Raw genomic sequence first — 17,129 nt, 5'->3', positions numbered from 1 at the left:
CAAAGAATGCTTACGGTAGGAAATGTTGATATCTAAAAGTGCTACCGAGGAAGGTAATGATCTCCCCATCACTGGAGATCCAGCACGCTTTCGAGGATAGTCACAGCATTCATGCCTCCCTTAGGGACTTCCACTCCAACACAGTTAGAGCCCTTTGCATCTCCAGCCTCCTTTTGTGTCTAAATGTGATCAACATGCCAGCCAGGGGACTTGCCCCTTGGCCTGAAAGATTGGCTTTTACCTCCAATCCACAGATTGACTTGCCAGGTGCAGGCTGTAAAACAATACAAATTTAATATGATTAAAGACATTGGAAAGAATAGAAAGTATGAGCAACAGGAGTTGAACAAAAATGATCTGGTATATTTTTAAAAGAACCAACCAGATCTTGAAACCCAAAATATTTTAAGTAAGTGCCTCAATGGAAGGATGAAACAGAAGAATCGATGTGGTTAAAAATCAGAAAAAAAGAATGCCTGGGTGGCTCAGTAATTAAGCATCTGCTGTCAGCTCAGGTCATGATCCCAGGGTCCTGGGATCGAGCCCCACATCAGACTCTCTGGTCAGCAAGAAGCTGCTTCTCCCTCTCCCACTTCCCCTGCTTGTGGTCCCTCTCTTTCTGTGTCTCTCTCTGTCAAATAAGTAAAACCCTTTAAAAAAAATCAGAAAAAAATCGTCTTTTCAAATTATAGGATAGATCTTAAGAAATAATGCAGAACATACCACAGAAATAAATACAAATTATAGAAGAAATGTGAAAAGTCAGAAGAGAGACATTTTATTTTATGTTTTCAATGATTGTACTTTGGTCTTTTTTCCAGTTTTATTGAGGTTAATTGATATATAATACTGCATAGATTTAAGTGTACAACATAATGATTGTTATATGTATATATTGCAAAATGATTCACTCACTAAGTTTAGTTAACATCCATCATTTCACATAGTTAAGTTTGTGTGTGTGTGTGTGTGATGAAAAATTTTAAGATCCTAGTCTCTTAGCAAATTTTTAAGTGTTCAATATGGTATTGTTAAAGATACTCCCCATGCTATATATTGTATCTCTAGAATATATTTTTGGAGGGAATGTAAACTGGGGCAGCCACTAGGGAAAACAGTATGGAGGCTCCTCAAAAAATTAAAACTAGGATACCTGGTTTGCTAAGACGGTTTAGGGTCTGACGCTTGATTTTGGCTCAGGTCATGATCTCAGGGTCTGGGGATGGAGACAGCACTGGGCTCCATGCTCAGTAGGGAGTCTGCTTGTCCCCCTCTCTCCCCCTCTGTCCCTCACCCTGCTCGTGCTTGCTCACTCTGTCTCTCTCTCTCACTCTCAAATAAATAAATAAATAAATAAGATCTTTTAAAAAGTATTATGATCCATTAGGGCAATTGCAGGGTCATAGGGAAGCTCTATTTTTAATTTCTTGAAGAATCTCCACACTATTCTCTAAAGTGGCTGCAATTGCACTACTGGGTATTTACCCCAAAGATACAGATGTAGTGAAAAGAAGGGCTATCTGTACCCCAGTATTCATAGCAGCAATGGCCACGGTTGCCAAACTGTGGAAAGAACCAAGATGCCCTTCAACGGACGAATGGATAGGGAAGATGTGGTCCATATACATTATGGAGTATTATGCCTCCATCAGAAAGGACGAATAGCCAACTTTTGTAGCAACATGGACGGGACTGGAAGAGATTATGCTGAGTGAAATAAGTCAAGCAGAGAGAGTCAATTATCATAGGGTCTCTCTTATTTGTGGAGCATAACAAATAGCATGGAGGACAAGGGGAGATGGAGAGGAGAAGGGAGTTGGGGGAAATTGGAAGGGGAGGTGAACCATGAGAGACTATGGACTCTGAAAAACAATCTGAGGGTTGTGAAGGGGCGGGGGGGGGTGGGAGGTTGGGGTACCAGGTGGTGGGTATTAGAGAGGGCACGGATTGCATAGAGCACTGGGTGTGGTGCAAAAACAATGAATACTGTTATGCTGAAAATGAATTAAAAAAAAAAGAAAAAGAAAGTATTATGATCCAATAGACACACTTCTGGGAATGTATCTAAAGAAAATTGAAAGAGTATCTGCATTCCTATATTCACTGCAGCATTGTTTTCAATAGCTAAGGAAACCCCCTGAGTGTCCATCAACCCACGAATGGATAAAGAAGATAGCACACACACACACACAAATATTATTCAGCTATAAGAAAGAAGGAAATCTTACCATTTGTAATAACATGGATGAAACTTGAGGGCATCAGGCTAAGTGAAATAAGCCAGAAAGGATAGTGTATGATCTTACTTATAGGTGTAATTTTCAAAACTCATAGAAACAGAAAGCGGTTTGGTGATTACCAGAGGTGGAAAGTAAAGAGTAGAAGAAATGGGTGAAAGTGGCCAAAAGGTACAAACTTCCAGTCATAAGAGACATACTCATATGTTTTACCTGGAATGTTGGAGAAGTATTGGAGAGAATGGGGACGAGGATAACTGGAGAGCTAAAAACAAGACAGAACTCAAGTATTTGGCAATAATGTTATTCAAACATCAAAAGTTGGTCAGATTTAAAGTGTTCTAAGTTCTTCAGAGTTTTCAGAAACACAGTAACTTTAGATTAATCCTAGATTTTATTAAGTATATATTGGAATTGCCAGGGTAATTCTGAAATAATAGAAATAGAGCATATAACCTCCAAAAACTAGGGAGGAAATATAATATGAGCGGGAAAATTGTGCCCCAACATTTCTGTAATCTGAGCTTCAATGTCCTGCTATGATGCATGACTCATGGCCCATTTGTCTCTTTATCTCTCTACCTGTTCACTCATTTTAGAACTCCCTTCACATACGAGGTCCTTCTACCTGCAACTAGCAAAAATAGTCTCTGTTTTTATCTCATAATGAGAAGAATGTAGGTAGGCAAGCCATGACTAGAGTGATGGCTCCATGGTTCCCTCCACCTTCCTATCTTACCCCATAAACATTGCACTCTCTTGCCTTCTGATGGCAAGATTACTGCTGAGATCTCAGACATCACATCTCTGTTCAAGACAGGAAGGACAGAGAAACAATGGCGCATGTAGCATTTATCTTCCTTTGCTACAAAGGTAAAAAAAATTTCCCAGGAATCCCAGCAGAATCCAGCCAATGTCTCTTTGTCATCTCCCAAAGCTGCTTTGTACCAACTTGCAAAAGTTGTTAAATTTTTAAGGATTTCGTGCACCAGTTGTTAAACATTGGTGGCTTGGTATCAGCTAGGGTGGGAGCATTTGAATCATGGAGACTGTTCATGCTACATATTACATTAGGGTTGTCATTCTTGTTTTTAAGAACTGTATCACAGACCAAGCCTGGCTGCAGGGAGGCTAGGAACAGGAATTGTTGCTGAGTGCATTGCCTTCCTTAACAAATAGGAGTTCTGTTTACAAGGAAAAAGTCAATGGATTTTTTTTTAAGTTATATTTTGTTAGAGCTTACGTAGTTAAGAACCCTTCGGTACATGTGGTTTCATTTTCCCTGTTGCCCAAGACGTAAAATAAGAGGGAAGAATCATGGATGAGTGAATTGGTGAAGCACAGGGCTAGGGGAAAAAATTTGATGTCCTATAATGCATTTGAGCCTCCTATCATCTTTACACTGTTTAGGGAAACCACCATCTTTCTGCAGCCTTTCTACAAACACAGTTCAATAACTGGTCAAAGCTAGCGAAGGGAGTAGAGTCCCTTAAACACTGGTTTTATCCAAGGATAGTTTTCACCAGATATCCAGATCTTAAGCTCAAAGGGAAACTCAAACAACAATCCTACTTTATGAATGCACTGATCCATGGCCAGGATTTTCTTAAAAAACTGGCAGAAGAAAAGTCAAATAAATTCCTGATTTGACGAAACTAATCTAAACATCTTTTTATACCCGAGAAAACTCCAGGTATAAACCCTTGTCTGGTGATGGGCTTTTTGCAAATGTGAATTCATCTCATTTATGCCAATGAATGTCTAACTAGTCTGGGAGATTGAGTAGCAATGAATGCTTTGACTTAATGGATATAGATAAAAATCACCTCCAACTCTAACAGACTAATTGAGAGGTGGATCGATAGCCCCAAGAAGATAGATCAGGGCTGAAGGATGCCTAACCCACTCGTATCATGCTCAGTTCCACCTGGATTCCAGATTCTCTGAGATTGTCACGTGTCTGTGTATCTAGGTGAAGATATCTCGAGGGTGGTTTTTCTTTTTTTCAGTTACTGATTTGTTTTATCTTCTGTTCTCTCTATGATCAGAATTCTTCTAGAAAAGCCATTTCCTCCCCCATCTGATTGGCTCTCTGATCTGAGCTATAGGATAGACTTAGTGGGAGCTCAGTGAAAGTACACTGTGTGGCATCTTTCTTCTTGTAGGACAAGACGAAGTCAGTGGGGAAGTGAGCTCTCTTCTCAACCAGTATTCTTTGACTGCAAGTAGTAAGTGGAGAAGCTGGCATTTGAGCCCAGATTTTTCTGAAGCCAACACCAATACTCTTTCTCCCATGTAAATGGTACCTCGTAACATTTGTACATTGTAATAAGAACCCATGTAGTGTACTCAGGGAGACCTGCTCTGTTCCCGGTTATGCACAAAAGAAAACAGATATCAGCTGCCAAATTGTCCCCATCACCAGAAAAATAAAACAAAAATAAAAATCCAACATTTACTTGGATCTCTCAGTGGATAAGAGAAAATCTAATTTGTAACTCACAATGCTTCCTAAAAACCTCCTGCCTTTAATTTTTTTCACACCCTACAATACTTTTAGAGCAAAACGGTCTAAAAGAACTCTTTGTGATGTTGGAAATGTACTCCATCCAGCTGTCCAGGACAGTGGTCACTGCCCATGTGAGGCCAGTGAGGCACCTGGACTGTGATGAGGAAACTGAAGATACGGATTGTTACTTTTATTTAATTGTACTTAATTTAAGTTTAGATCCTCTAGTTGGTGGTGTCTAGTAGCCACTCTATGGACAGCACAGCTCTAGGGTACCTCACCCTTAATCCTCACATGCTCACCAGCATCCCTGTCCTATTTTCGCCACATCTCCCCCTTCCCACCACCATCCTCTCTCTGGAGGTTTCTGGCTTCACCTATTGTTCACAGTGAAGCCTGGAAACCCAAGAGCAAATGTCTCCTTTCCACAGTCTCTCCAGTCCTCATTGTCTCCATTATGAAGGCTTGCTTTGTGGCGGCACATCTGATCTACCCTGGAGAATTTTCCGTGTGTGCTTGAGAGGTATGTGTATTCTGTTGCTTTGGGATGGAACATTCCGCTGAGTCCATCTGGTCTCGTGTGTCATTTAAGGCAGAGGTTTCCTAATTGATTTTCTGTCTGGGTGACTTATCCACTATGCACATGGGGCATCACATCCACTGCTATTGTATCGTAGACCATTTCTCCCTTTATGTCTCTTACTATTTCTTTATGTATTTAGGGGCTCGTGGGTTGGGTGGTATTGGACTGATCCCTTTAGGAATCTCTCTACTCAGATTCCTGATTCTGCACAGTATGTATGGGGACTTCTGAGCAAATGCCGAACTCCTTTAAAGGGTGAGGCAGGAGGGAAAGTTGAGTGAGATAAAATTCTCCTAAATGAGGGGCAGGTGTGAGAAGGAGGAATGAAATGCTGGGGATTCTTAGAAATGAATACGTCATACTTGTCACACACACTTGTCTCACATATTTGTCACACATAATCATACCCATAAATCGTATAGCATCTAGTGATGCATTTTTGCCATATATTCATGTTTTCTTTTCACTGGGGAGGAGGGCATTTCAAAATAGACCCAGTGGGAAGAAAGTGTAAGCAGACTGGGGAAGTGGATACTGGGACAGTCCATAGGCCAGCAGCCACGTTTCATAGAAGTAAAGGTGAGCCGTGAGTCCAAAGTCTGCTTTGGGGTCTGAGAAAGCACAGAGAGGGTCAGTGACAGCTGGTTCTGGGCACATGTATGGTTTGAGTCCAGTTGTGACGAGTTCATTCTGCTGTGATGAGTGCCTTTGGGGGTCACCCGCCCTCATCAGCCTAAATGCGGCCAGTTTCCAAGCCTGCGGCACTTGCTCTGAGCTGTAGGGGAAACGGAACGTTAGTCTGGAGACTGCAAGGAGAAATGTTCTTGTTGACACCTCTGATGTTGACCAGAGATGGTCAACAGGAGGGGACAGCACCATATGAATCCACAGCAGGCAGCACAGAGCGGGAGCTGCAGAGAAGCCCAGGCAAAGCCCTGTGGGAGCAAAGCGGAAAAGTGGGTCATCTGGAAGGACAATGCAGCTATTAATATTAGTAACAAGGCGGCAGGGTATCTTTCTTTTCCCACTTTCTAGTTCACCCCAACCACCTTCTAAAGCCCTTTGTTTCTGAATATCTTGAGGTAGGGGAAATCCACTCTGTTCTGGGAGAAGGAGAAGAATTTGGAGGTCGGGGGTTGATTTTGGAGGGAGGAGTTGAAAGGCAAAGGACAAAGGAGAGAGAATTCTGCAGGTGAGAGATGAAGCAGTGCATGGGAAGGGGCAGGGATTAGCTCCTTCTGGTGTTGGGAAAATGTCTACTAGGAGATTTTTAGTTGTGGCTCCAAAGTCTCCCATGAAATCCACTTTATCGCGCATGTGTTCTTTTTATTTTATCTTATATGGAAAAGAAAAGAAATTTACAGACCAGGGATATGTCCCACCTGCAGGTGAATGCTGGGGGTGGAAGAGAGAATACAAGAATAGCCACCAAACTCCAGGAACCCAGAGAGCCTTGGGAGAAGTAAGAAAAGGTAAGTGACAGGGTGGAAGCAGAGATCTAGGAGCCATTTAAGGACACAGCTGTGGGGGCGTACAGCCAGCATGCAAACCCAGGAGCCTGTACTGTGGATAGATCCAGACACAGGTGTGGGGTACTCGGGCTGAGGAAGGGGGTGAGCAACTCCCAGCCTGTGCTTGTGCTGGCCACTCACAGTTGTCACACGCAGATGTTCTGACTGTCACTCTGTTGGGGCTTTTCTGTTTATTATTTTTGTGTCTCCCAGCAGCGACGTTCTTGTCAGATGGTGATGGGGTGTCAGGTCAGATTACTCCCGGTGTGATGTGAAGAGACAAGCACGGATGGGAGGTGCCACTTTCTTGGTTCGGATGTGCACACCAGTCACCAGCGATTAATGCTGCTCCACTGGGCTTGCCTTCCTATCGGAACAGGCCTGAGTGTGCTAGAAAGGCATGGAGGAAATAGTTTCCAGGGCCTGAAACTTAGAGACCATGTATCTCTGTGCTGGCTGCAGCCATGACCAGAGAATGGGAGGAAGGGATTTATTATACTACAGCCCAGCACCACGCGGGTGGTTCATATACCTTGTCTTAGTTCATTACAATGGCCAAGAGGCTAGTCTTTGGTTTGGGCAGACCTGATTCTGAATTCTGAGTCTGCCACTTATTTATACCCTGTGAACAATAATTTCCTAATCTGTGGGACTGGAATGGATATACTTACCTTCCAGTTTTGTGTAGGACTAAATAAAATCCCTCATTTATTGGCTCAGCAAGTATTCAGGATATATAGATATAGATATAATATATGAATATATATAAATAAATATATATATATATTTTTCCCCTACCTTCGTGAACCTTATATCCCATTGAAAGGAGATAGGAGATAAAACAAATAATCACAATGTACCTGAAGGACTTAGAATTTCTGGCACATAGCGAAGACTTTATAAATGGTGTAATTTAATCTTTATATCATTCCTGTGAAGCATTGTTAGCCTCAGTGAGGAATCTGAAGCTGTTTAAATAAGTTGCTCAAGATCGTGTAGCATTTGTGCAGTTAAAAATGTTGGGAGATGAAAGGTAAGATGCGTGTCTGTGCACACAAGGGTCCCCTGCTTTTCGAGTCCAGGGAAGCCATGACCTGGAAACAAAATGAAGGGTTCCCAAAGAACTATTCACAATTTGATGCATCATCTTTGAGTGTATGGACTGAACTTGTTCATATTCATAGAGATGGTAAGAAATGCCTGTCCTAGGTCAACCAGTTGTCCCATCTGCCTTGGCCTGCAGAGCCTTCCAGGGTAGAGGATTTTCAGGGCTAGCACCAGGACAGTCCCTGGTAAACTGGAACACATTGGTCACTGTGGCTCAAACCAGGGCCAGATTTCATTTCTTAAGCCACAAAGTGAGGCTGGAATGTTTCCCAAGGCAGAAATAGGTAGAAAACACCAACAAACTGAAAACAGGTGGTAGAACCAGGCAGGAAAGGCAAGATATCTAAGGAGGTATCTGCTCCAAGGCAAAGCTGCGAGCACCCGAGTGCCCTTATTTTACCAGTTTCTCTGTAGGATTCAGCTCCAGAACATGTGAGCAGTGAAGAGTGGCCACCTGGTTGAGCATCTTGTAACCATTTCAATAACTATGGATGGTTAGTCAGTAACTATTTAAATAAACACGCCTCTTGGGCTGTGTACTCTCTGTACCTATAATCCATCCTTGAGCTTGAGCTCAATCCTTAGAGGCCCTGGAAGGAGTGCTGAACCCAGGGCTCAGTGTCCCAGCCCTCCTCCTCTAGAAGGAGACTTGTCCTTGCCAAGTTACTCCATCTTAGGGAGCTTCAAATCCCTCATTTGTAAAATGGAGACAAATTGTTACCTTCCGTATAATAAGAATCAAATTAAACAATGAGTGTGCTTTTTACTTTGCAGCTTTGAGTTTGAGCTTCTAGGAAGGGTCTGCCAAACTTGAGCAACTTAACCCTCATATCCAAACCAAACTTTGACCTTTGTTTTATTTCCATAAGAGCTAAATCACGTGATAATTCCCTTTCCCATTTGCTTTTTTTTTTCCCCCTTTCCCATTTCATTCTCTTTTTATTTCTTATCAAATGCCATGCCAAGCATTATCTGGGTACAACCTGTCCGTTAGCTGCCCTCTGCCTGCCGGTGCTGGTTTTCGTATCTGAATATTATAGGAGTCAGATGGCTCACTCTGTACGTTTTACGATGACAGACAGCTCCTGCCCTTGCTCCCAACCTCCTCATTCCCGTTTCCCAGAGGCAATCATTTTTAACTCCTCTAATTGTGTTTTTTGTTTGTTTGTTTGCAATTCACCACTTTTGTGTCCCCAAATAGTGTCCCTATATTGCCAAATCTTCCTCTCCTAGTTTTGGTCACCATATATTGATTTCTCACTATTAGAAGACGGGAATTCATCCCATGATGACGTGATGTGATGGTGTAAGCACATTTACAGCTGAGCCAGCAGGGTACTCTGATTTCATTTCCTTTCTTGTTCCTGCCTCCACCTCCTACCCTGGAGGTAACCATTCATTTCTCCTTCAGGTCCCTAATTTCTAATGTTCCCATCATGGAATCGCAAACTCCTGTCACGTGTGTACCTCTCCCTTCAGGAGACTCAACTGCCTTGGGTTTTACCGGCGTCTTCTTGCAGAGACATCTTTGCTGAAGTGTTGATCAGCCTGTGCCCACCATCGGATTCATCCTGGAACCCCTCCCTCCTCGTTCCCCTGTCAGTGTCCCTGTTTCTCTGCTCCCACCCCTCCTATTTCTGGGCTCATTCCCTTATTTCAGTGGAGCCTGGTTCCGGCAGCTTACTGAGGAAAACTGCAGGGGAGGAAAATCTTAAGTAGTTTGCATATCTGATAATTTATGATAACGCTCATACTTAATTGATTCTTTTGGCTGAATATAGAACTGGAGTTTTGCTCGGGAGTGTTAGAACCTCTTCAGAATTATAAAAGGATCCTTACTTTATCTTTATCTCCTTGTGCTATTGTTGTGCAATCTGATGCCGCCCTGATACTCGGTCTTTTGATTACCTTTTTTTTTCCCCCCTCTAGAAACTTGAATATCTTCTTTTTGTCTCCAGAGCTCTGAAATTCCATGGTGTTGATCTTTTTCATCCGTTAGGCAGGACAAGCTGTGCAACTTTTGGTCGAGGAACTCAGACCCTGAGGTTCTAGAAACTTTCTTTTTGTTTATGTATTTATTTTTATGAAAAACTTCCCCACTTTATTCTGTATTCTCTCCCGTAGAACTGCTTCTAGTGTCCATTTCTGTCCTTTTTAATCTCTGTTCCGACGTACTTACTCACACTGATCTTTCATACTTCCTACTGAATCTTTTGTTTCTACTGTCATATCTTTAATTTTCCAGAGTTCTTTTTGGTTCCCTGAATGTTCCTTTCTATAGCTTCTTGGTTTTGTTACATGGATACCCTATCTTTCTTTAGCTGCCCCAGTAGTTAATTTTCTTTCTTGTTCTTCTTTGGAAAGAGTTTCTTTTGAAAAGTTACTCCTTCCTTCCTTCCTTTCATCCTTTCCTCCTTTTAATATTTGAAAGGGAGAGAGAGAGCAAGCATGAACCGGGAGGGGCAGAGGGAGAGAGAGAGAAGCAGGCTCCCCTCCCAGCGCAAAGCCAGAGGCAGGACTTGATCCCTGGACTCCAGCATCATGACCTGGGCCAAAGGCAGGCACTTAACCAACTGAGCCACCCAGATGGCCCCCAAACGTTACTGTTTTCATCTTATTTCTTTCCTTGTCTCTTCTTTACTGTCTCTGCCTTTCCAGGCTTTCCTCTGGTGTCAGGCAACATTTCTCTCTATATTCATACTAAGAGAGCTCTGTATCAAAACCTCATGGGAACCCAAAGTTTCTTCGCCAGAGGGGAGGGGGGCTGTGTTCTGAAGGAATCTGGTTAGGAGACCTTCTGTAGTCAGAACCGTTAACATAAAATTCAATGGCGATCGTACTTGGAAACCCCGCAAGCAGACAAAACCTTTTAAGCCACATAAACAAAAGTAAACCTGGCTTATTTCAGGCACAGGAGTAAAAGGTAACCTATGTGATTTCTTGCCCATGCCTCTGATCATCATAAATGCCATGTTCATTGCTTTCTGAAGATCATAAAAGATAATCCCCCTTAACCACCCCTGCCTTCTGGAAGCCCCCATTGTCATAACCAATCACTGTAAAGGTTGAACAATTTCCTCATTTTCCCTGGGTAAACCATGCTGTAATGTCACCTCTGAGCTTCCTACCAGGGTTGGGTGTGACGTGTCCCTGTTCCTGAACCATTTATTGCTTGCGCATTAAAATAATCGTATCAAGTAAAGCTCTTTTGGTTTTTCTCTTGACATGATCTTTAAATATTTCTCTCGGGCTTCCCAGATTCCGGAGAAGAATCAGAGCGCCTCCTGCTGAGGCACAGCATAGCCTGGCTTCCGGTTTATAGGTCCCCACCGTCAGAACGGGGGACAGCTCCCTCTCTGGATCCCCCTCCAGCCTCGGGTTTCCTGGCAGTACCTGCCTTCTGCTGAACCTCCCATCGCACAGACCAGCTCTCCTTCACCCAGAGTGGAAACAGCACTCTTCTTTCAGACTTGGGGAGGGATGGGTGTTAACTTCTCCTTGCACAGACTTCCAGTCACCCCTGTGTTGGCCGCCCCACACTCGCCCCCTGTATTTGCTCAGACCCTGTCCTCACTCTGAGCCTTTCGGAGGTGATGCACTTGCTTTCAACATTGCTTCCCCATAGCTTTCTTGGATCCACCAGATTCCGAGCTCCCAACATGCTGTCTGTTTCTACTTTCCTTACCCCTACAGGTTTAAGCTTTTAAAAAAGCCCCATTGTCAACTGAATGCGTTCATGGAGGGAACAGAAGTAGACATACGTGTTCCGTGGCCCTTCTTCCCCCAGATGCCCCGCGAAGGTGGGAATCTTCAGCCAGGTGAATGGCAGAGCCCCAGAACTCTGACTGATGGCCCACTCAGCTTCCCACAGCTGGAGGGCAACCTGTAGAGAACCCACCCCCTCCAGACACATGTCAAACCTTCTGGGAAAATCTTACTCAGAATCATCCTTTGTCTTATTTGAGTTCCAAAAGGGCACACATTTATTCCTAATGTAACAAACCAACAGGACAGACCACTGAGCATGCTTGCAAACATAAGCCCGTCAAACCAGGAGGTTGTAACCACTTCATGCTTTTCTCCTGTGTGGTAAAGGTATGGTTCATCGCTCAGATGGGCAACCAGACCCTGGAGTGCCCTTGCGTACAAATAATTGATAATAGCTACAGTCTCTGTATCTTGTCAAAAATCCAGGAACAGTAAAAATTACAACCAGATCAGTAAAAGTGTAATTAGTAAGAGTTTATTGTGTACGAAAGAACAGTTTGCAAATTGGGAGTCTTTAAACCCGAAACCAATATGAGGCTCAGAGATGATGTTACCAGGAATGGCTTATACCAGGAAAATGAAGAAGCTGTTAACCTTTACAGTGATTGGTTATTACAATAGGTATTTCCAAAAGGCAGGGGAGTGGTTAAAAGTGATTATCTTGTACCATTTTTGAAAGATGGCTTCAGTTTTGTTTATAACTTACCAGAGGTATTTGCAAGATACAACCTTGGTTAAGTGTCGCTCACGTCCTTGAATTAAGTCAGGTTTAGTTTTGCTCAAGAGGCTTTTGTGGTTTTGTCTGCTTGAGGGTTCTTCACGCCTCCACGTTGCTGTACCATCTCATCTGCTTCCCTAGGAGGGAAAATATTAGCCTTCAGGCATGGCTAGGGGTTCTTATGGTCCACACAGGGAAATTTTGAAGGGTCTCCATTTACATTTGATCTAAATTTATAGGTTCGAATTTCAAATGTACAGTTCACCAGTCACACATTTTAGAGGAAATAGTTTGGCATCTCTGAGTCTTAATGTCTTCCTCTTTAAAATGGAAATAAAAACACAGATTTTCACAAGTGTTATGCTGATTACATGAGTTACATTCTAAGGATCTCACAACTGCACATTGACACTGATTCCCAAGTTAACGTCCCAGTCCCCTCCTCTGATGGCCAGTCCCAACAGGGAAGCTTCTTACCCTCACACATGTCTCATTTTTGCAAGCATTCTTTACTTATTAAAATGGTGAAGAGAGTCAATTATCATATGGTTTCATTTATTTGTGGAGCATCACAAATATCATGGAGGACAAGGGGTGTTAGAGAGGAGAAGGGAGTTGGGGTAAATTGGAAGGGGAGGTGAATCATGAAAGACTATGGACTCTGAAAAACAATCTGAGGGGTTTGAAGTGGCGGGAGGTGGGAGGTTCGGGTAACCGGTGGTGGGTATTACAGAGGGCACGGATTGCATGGAGCACTGGGTGTGGTGAAAAAATAATGAATACTGTTTTTCTGAAAATAAATAAATTAACTTAATTAAAAAAAAAAAAGAGGGGAGCTCTACCCCCTACCCCCACCTGTTGCTCAAGGGTCAGTCTTTGGGTGGTGGAATCATACACATTTTTTCTTTTTATTAGTGAATGTATATTACTTAGTAAATACTTTAAAAGTAAAAATGAACAAAAATTATATCTGCAAAATAAAATAAAATAAAATGGTGAAGAAAGAAGTGAAATCAATTGTCAATATAGCTGAGATTAAGATTTTTTTTTACTTTTTTAAAAGATTTTATTTATTGATTTGACAGAGAGATAGAGCACAAGCAGGCAGAGTGACAGGCAGAGGGAGAGGGAGACGCAGACTCCCCACTGAGCAAGGAGTTCAGTGTGGGACTCTATTCCAGTACCCTGGGATCGTGTCCTGAGCCAAAGGTAACGGCTTAACCACTGAGCCATCCAGGCATCCCAAGGTTAAGATTTATTTATTTTTCATTTTTTAAAAGATTTTGTTTATTCATTTGAGAGAGAAAGAGAAAGAGACAGACAGAGAACAAGCAGGAGGTGAGGCAGAGGAAGAAGGAGAAGCAGACTCCCTGCTGAGCTGGGAGCCCGATATGGGACTCAATCCCAGGACCCTGGGATGGTGATCTGAGCCAAAGGCAGACACTTCACCATCTGAGCCATGCAAGCACCCCAGGATTTTATTATTATTATTAATATCCTCCTCCTCCTCCTCATTATTATCTGGTTGGACATTTTTCATGGAAATAATTCTTAAAGGAAATAAATACACATTTCCTTGCTTTCTTAAGCAGAGGTTTGGAACACATTTTCATTCTTCCTGAATATACTTACGTTCTTTGTTCAATTCCTGCGCATTTTGTTCAATTTTAAAGTGACTTCCTTTGCAAAATAAAATTTAAAAAAGTTTGTATTACAAATGTAATCTAGTCCTAGTGAACAGAAATAAAAATTGCCAGTTAGGGAAAAAAAAAATCCTACCAGCACAGAAACAATCAGAACCTTCACAACACACACATATATCCCAAGAGGTTGAAAGAAAATGACTAATAGATTGACTACATAGAAATTAAGTTTCTCCGTGTCAAAATCTACATAAACAAAATAAAAAGCAAATAACAAACTGACACAATATTTGCACTAACATGACAGATCATATGGTTATAGTCTTAAATCTGTAATTACTCCTTGCTTTTCCATCTTGTGTCTGTGGCCAGACTTGGAGCTTCCTGAAGGCAAAGGGGATGTCTTTGGCTTTTCAGGGGCACTCCACTTCTCGGCTGCTTCATCTCCCCTCCAAATTGAGCTGGGTTGAGCTTAATAAGACTGGATTTGAAGTTTGCTTCTAGCTCTGCCTCACAGCGTCTCCTGCAACATTGATGTTCAGTAAATATCTGTTGAATGAATGAGTGTGCAGAGAATAAAAAGGCATTTCTTCCCAATGAGGTTCTGTGGTTATATATTGGGTTTCTGGAGCCAGTAGAGCTATGTGTCCCTCCTGACCTCTATGCCAAGCCATCAGCAGTTGAATCTCTTGCCGTCGCTCTGTCTCCCCGTCTTCTAGGGTACTGTTTCTAATCTCGTGGCCACAAGAAATCAGGGCACTTATTATGTACCAGGCGACTCGCTGGGGAATAGGCATACAGAAACAAACACAATCCACGGGTCCTTAAATAACTCTCTGTCTTGGGAGGGAGGCTGGAATGCTGCTCAGCCGTGACTGACTTTGATAAGCTCTACTAGGCTGGGGGCATCTGTGAGTGAGGAAGGGTGGCCCAGGAAGCTGGGAATGAATTTGGGCTGTGGACAAGAGCAGAGCTGCAGACCTTCCACCAAACACCTGGAATAAAAAAGGTAGGGTTGGGGGCTGGGATGTGGTGAAAGAATGTCTATTCGAAGAGGATGGGTTTGGCTTACATCAGTGATCTGAATAACAGACAAAGAGAGAAGAAACACAACTTCCTGATGCCCCCAATAACCCCAGCATGCCGGCAGGCACACTTCACACAGGTGATCTGATCATCCTTACGAAGGCTGCTTTGACAGAAGAAGGAACTAGGGTGTTAAGCAATGTGATCAATGACCACATTAGCAATAAAAAGAGGGTTCAGGATGTCCCCAAAGCCCTTATGGGTCTGCCTGTCCCCAAAGCCCTCATGGGCCATTGCTTTCAGGAACCCCTTGGAGGTCTGTTCTCACTCAGCTCAGATGTGTCTTGAATGGATGTAGATAGGACAATGAAGTGAATTCTGACGTCTTTCGTTCCCATAAGACGGCCCTGAAAAGGGCAGATGGAGTAGGCCCTGGGCTGGTTGGGCCCTACACTCATCACCATGACTGTCTCTGCAGCTCCACATTCAGGAAAACTCTCCAGAGGGGCAGACTCGACTTGGTGTTGGCAGCTCTTTTCCTGTAAGCGCTCAGGGGAGCCCAATATTTAATGACTTCTCTGATCCAAAGGTGCTGCTAATCTATTATCACCCTCAACATGACACTGGGGCTATTTGTTTGTTTTTCAGAAATTGGCTGCATCGATTTCTGCCCAATGTTAAATGCTGCCCAGCTGTCTGGGAAGCACCGAGGCAAGAGAAGACAAGGGCTAATCAGAGGCAGAGCAGAATTTTCTTATGTGCCAGCATTTGAGGAAATGCAGGAAGTCTGCCCCAGATATTTCTTGTCTCCTCTGGCCCTATACAGGGGCCACAGTTCTACTATAAGCATCAGAGTACTTCAGAGCTGGAGGAGCCTACAGACAACATCTGAACACCCAGGGCAATGGCACTGAGACCTGCTGGGGATGGGGGCGAGTAGCTTCCTGAGGTCATCCACGGGGGTATGGGCAGCTTTTTCAGCCCCTCGGCCCCAGTGCAAGACACCTACAGGTCACTCACTAAATATTTCTATATGTTTGGGTGGAGTCCTAGACGCAGCTCTTTGAAACGGATAAGATTATGAGGCAGGTAGGAATTCTCAGAGGACGTAGTTGGGGAGAGATCTTCGAGGCAAAGGAGGGTTTCAGGAAGAAGAAGTCCTTAGCAGAGCACAGGGTACTTGTAGGGTTCTGCTTTTAGGTTCCTGGACCGAATTCCAATGTGGGGGTGGTTTCCCCCACATAACACGTGGAAATTCTAAGATGCCCAGGTTGATTCTAACACTGTCTACCCAGAGGCAGCAACAGATCCCACAGGCGGAGGGTTCAGTCCTACAAGAGTGGCCAACCCCCACTTTAGAGGCCAGTCGCAAACCCCTGCTGTACTTGTGCTTCTAACGCACCAGCTACAGACTGGGGTTTCCAACCACATCCTCCTTGGGTTCTTTTAATTTGCTAGGGCAGCTCACAAAACTCAGGGCAATACTCTCTTGCACTTAGCAGTTTGTTAAAAGATATGATAAAGGATACAAAACAACAGCCAGGTGAAGGGATGCATACGGCAAAGTCTGGGGAAAGGGCTCGGACCTTCCATGCCCTCTCCAGGGGTGCCAGTGTCCACATTCCTCCACATGTTCACAAAAAGGGAGCCCCTGACCTTAGACTTCTTGGGTTTTGTGGAGGCTTAATTGCATAGCCTAGACTGAATAAATTCTTCACCATTAACTGATTCAACTTCCAGGCCCCTCTCCTCCCCAGGGGTCAGGAGGGTGGGATAGAAAGTTCCAACCTCTAATCCTAAAGTTGGTCCTCCTGGCAACCAGCCTCTGCCCTTGGATGGGGTCCAAATTTATTTCATTCACATAACAAAAGACACCTCTATCAGCCTTATCACAAGAAATTCCAAAGGTTTTAGGAGCCCTGAGCCAAGAACCCTGGGCAAAGTCCAAATACATTCAAGAAATATATGTTGGTCCTCTGAAAGACCAAATAAGTATTTCTTATAAATCAACATATTGTAGGACTGAT

This window comes from Mustela erminea, chromosome 6 (assembly GCF_009829155.1).
Source record: "Mustela erminea isolate mMusErm1 chromosome 6, mMusErm1.Pri, whole genome shotgun sequence".
Taxonomy (NCBI): domain Eukaryota; kingdom Metazoa; phylum Chordata; class Mammalia; order Carnivora; family Mustelidae; genus Mustela; species Mustela erminea.
The sequence above is the reverse complement of the archived record's forward strand: the minus strand, read 5'-3'. Positions refer to the sequence as shown.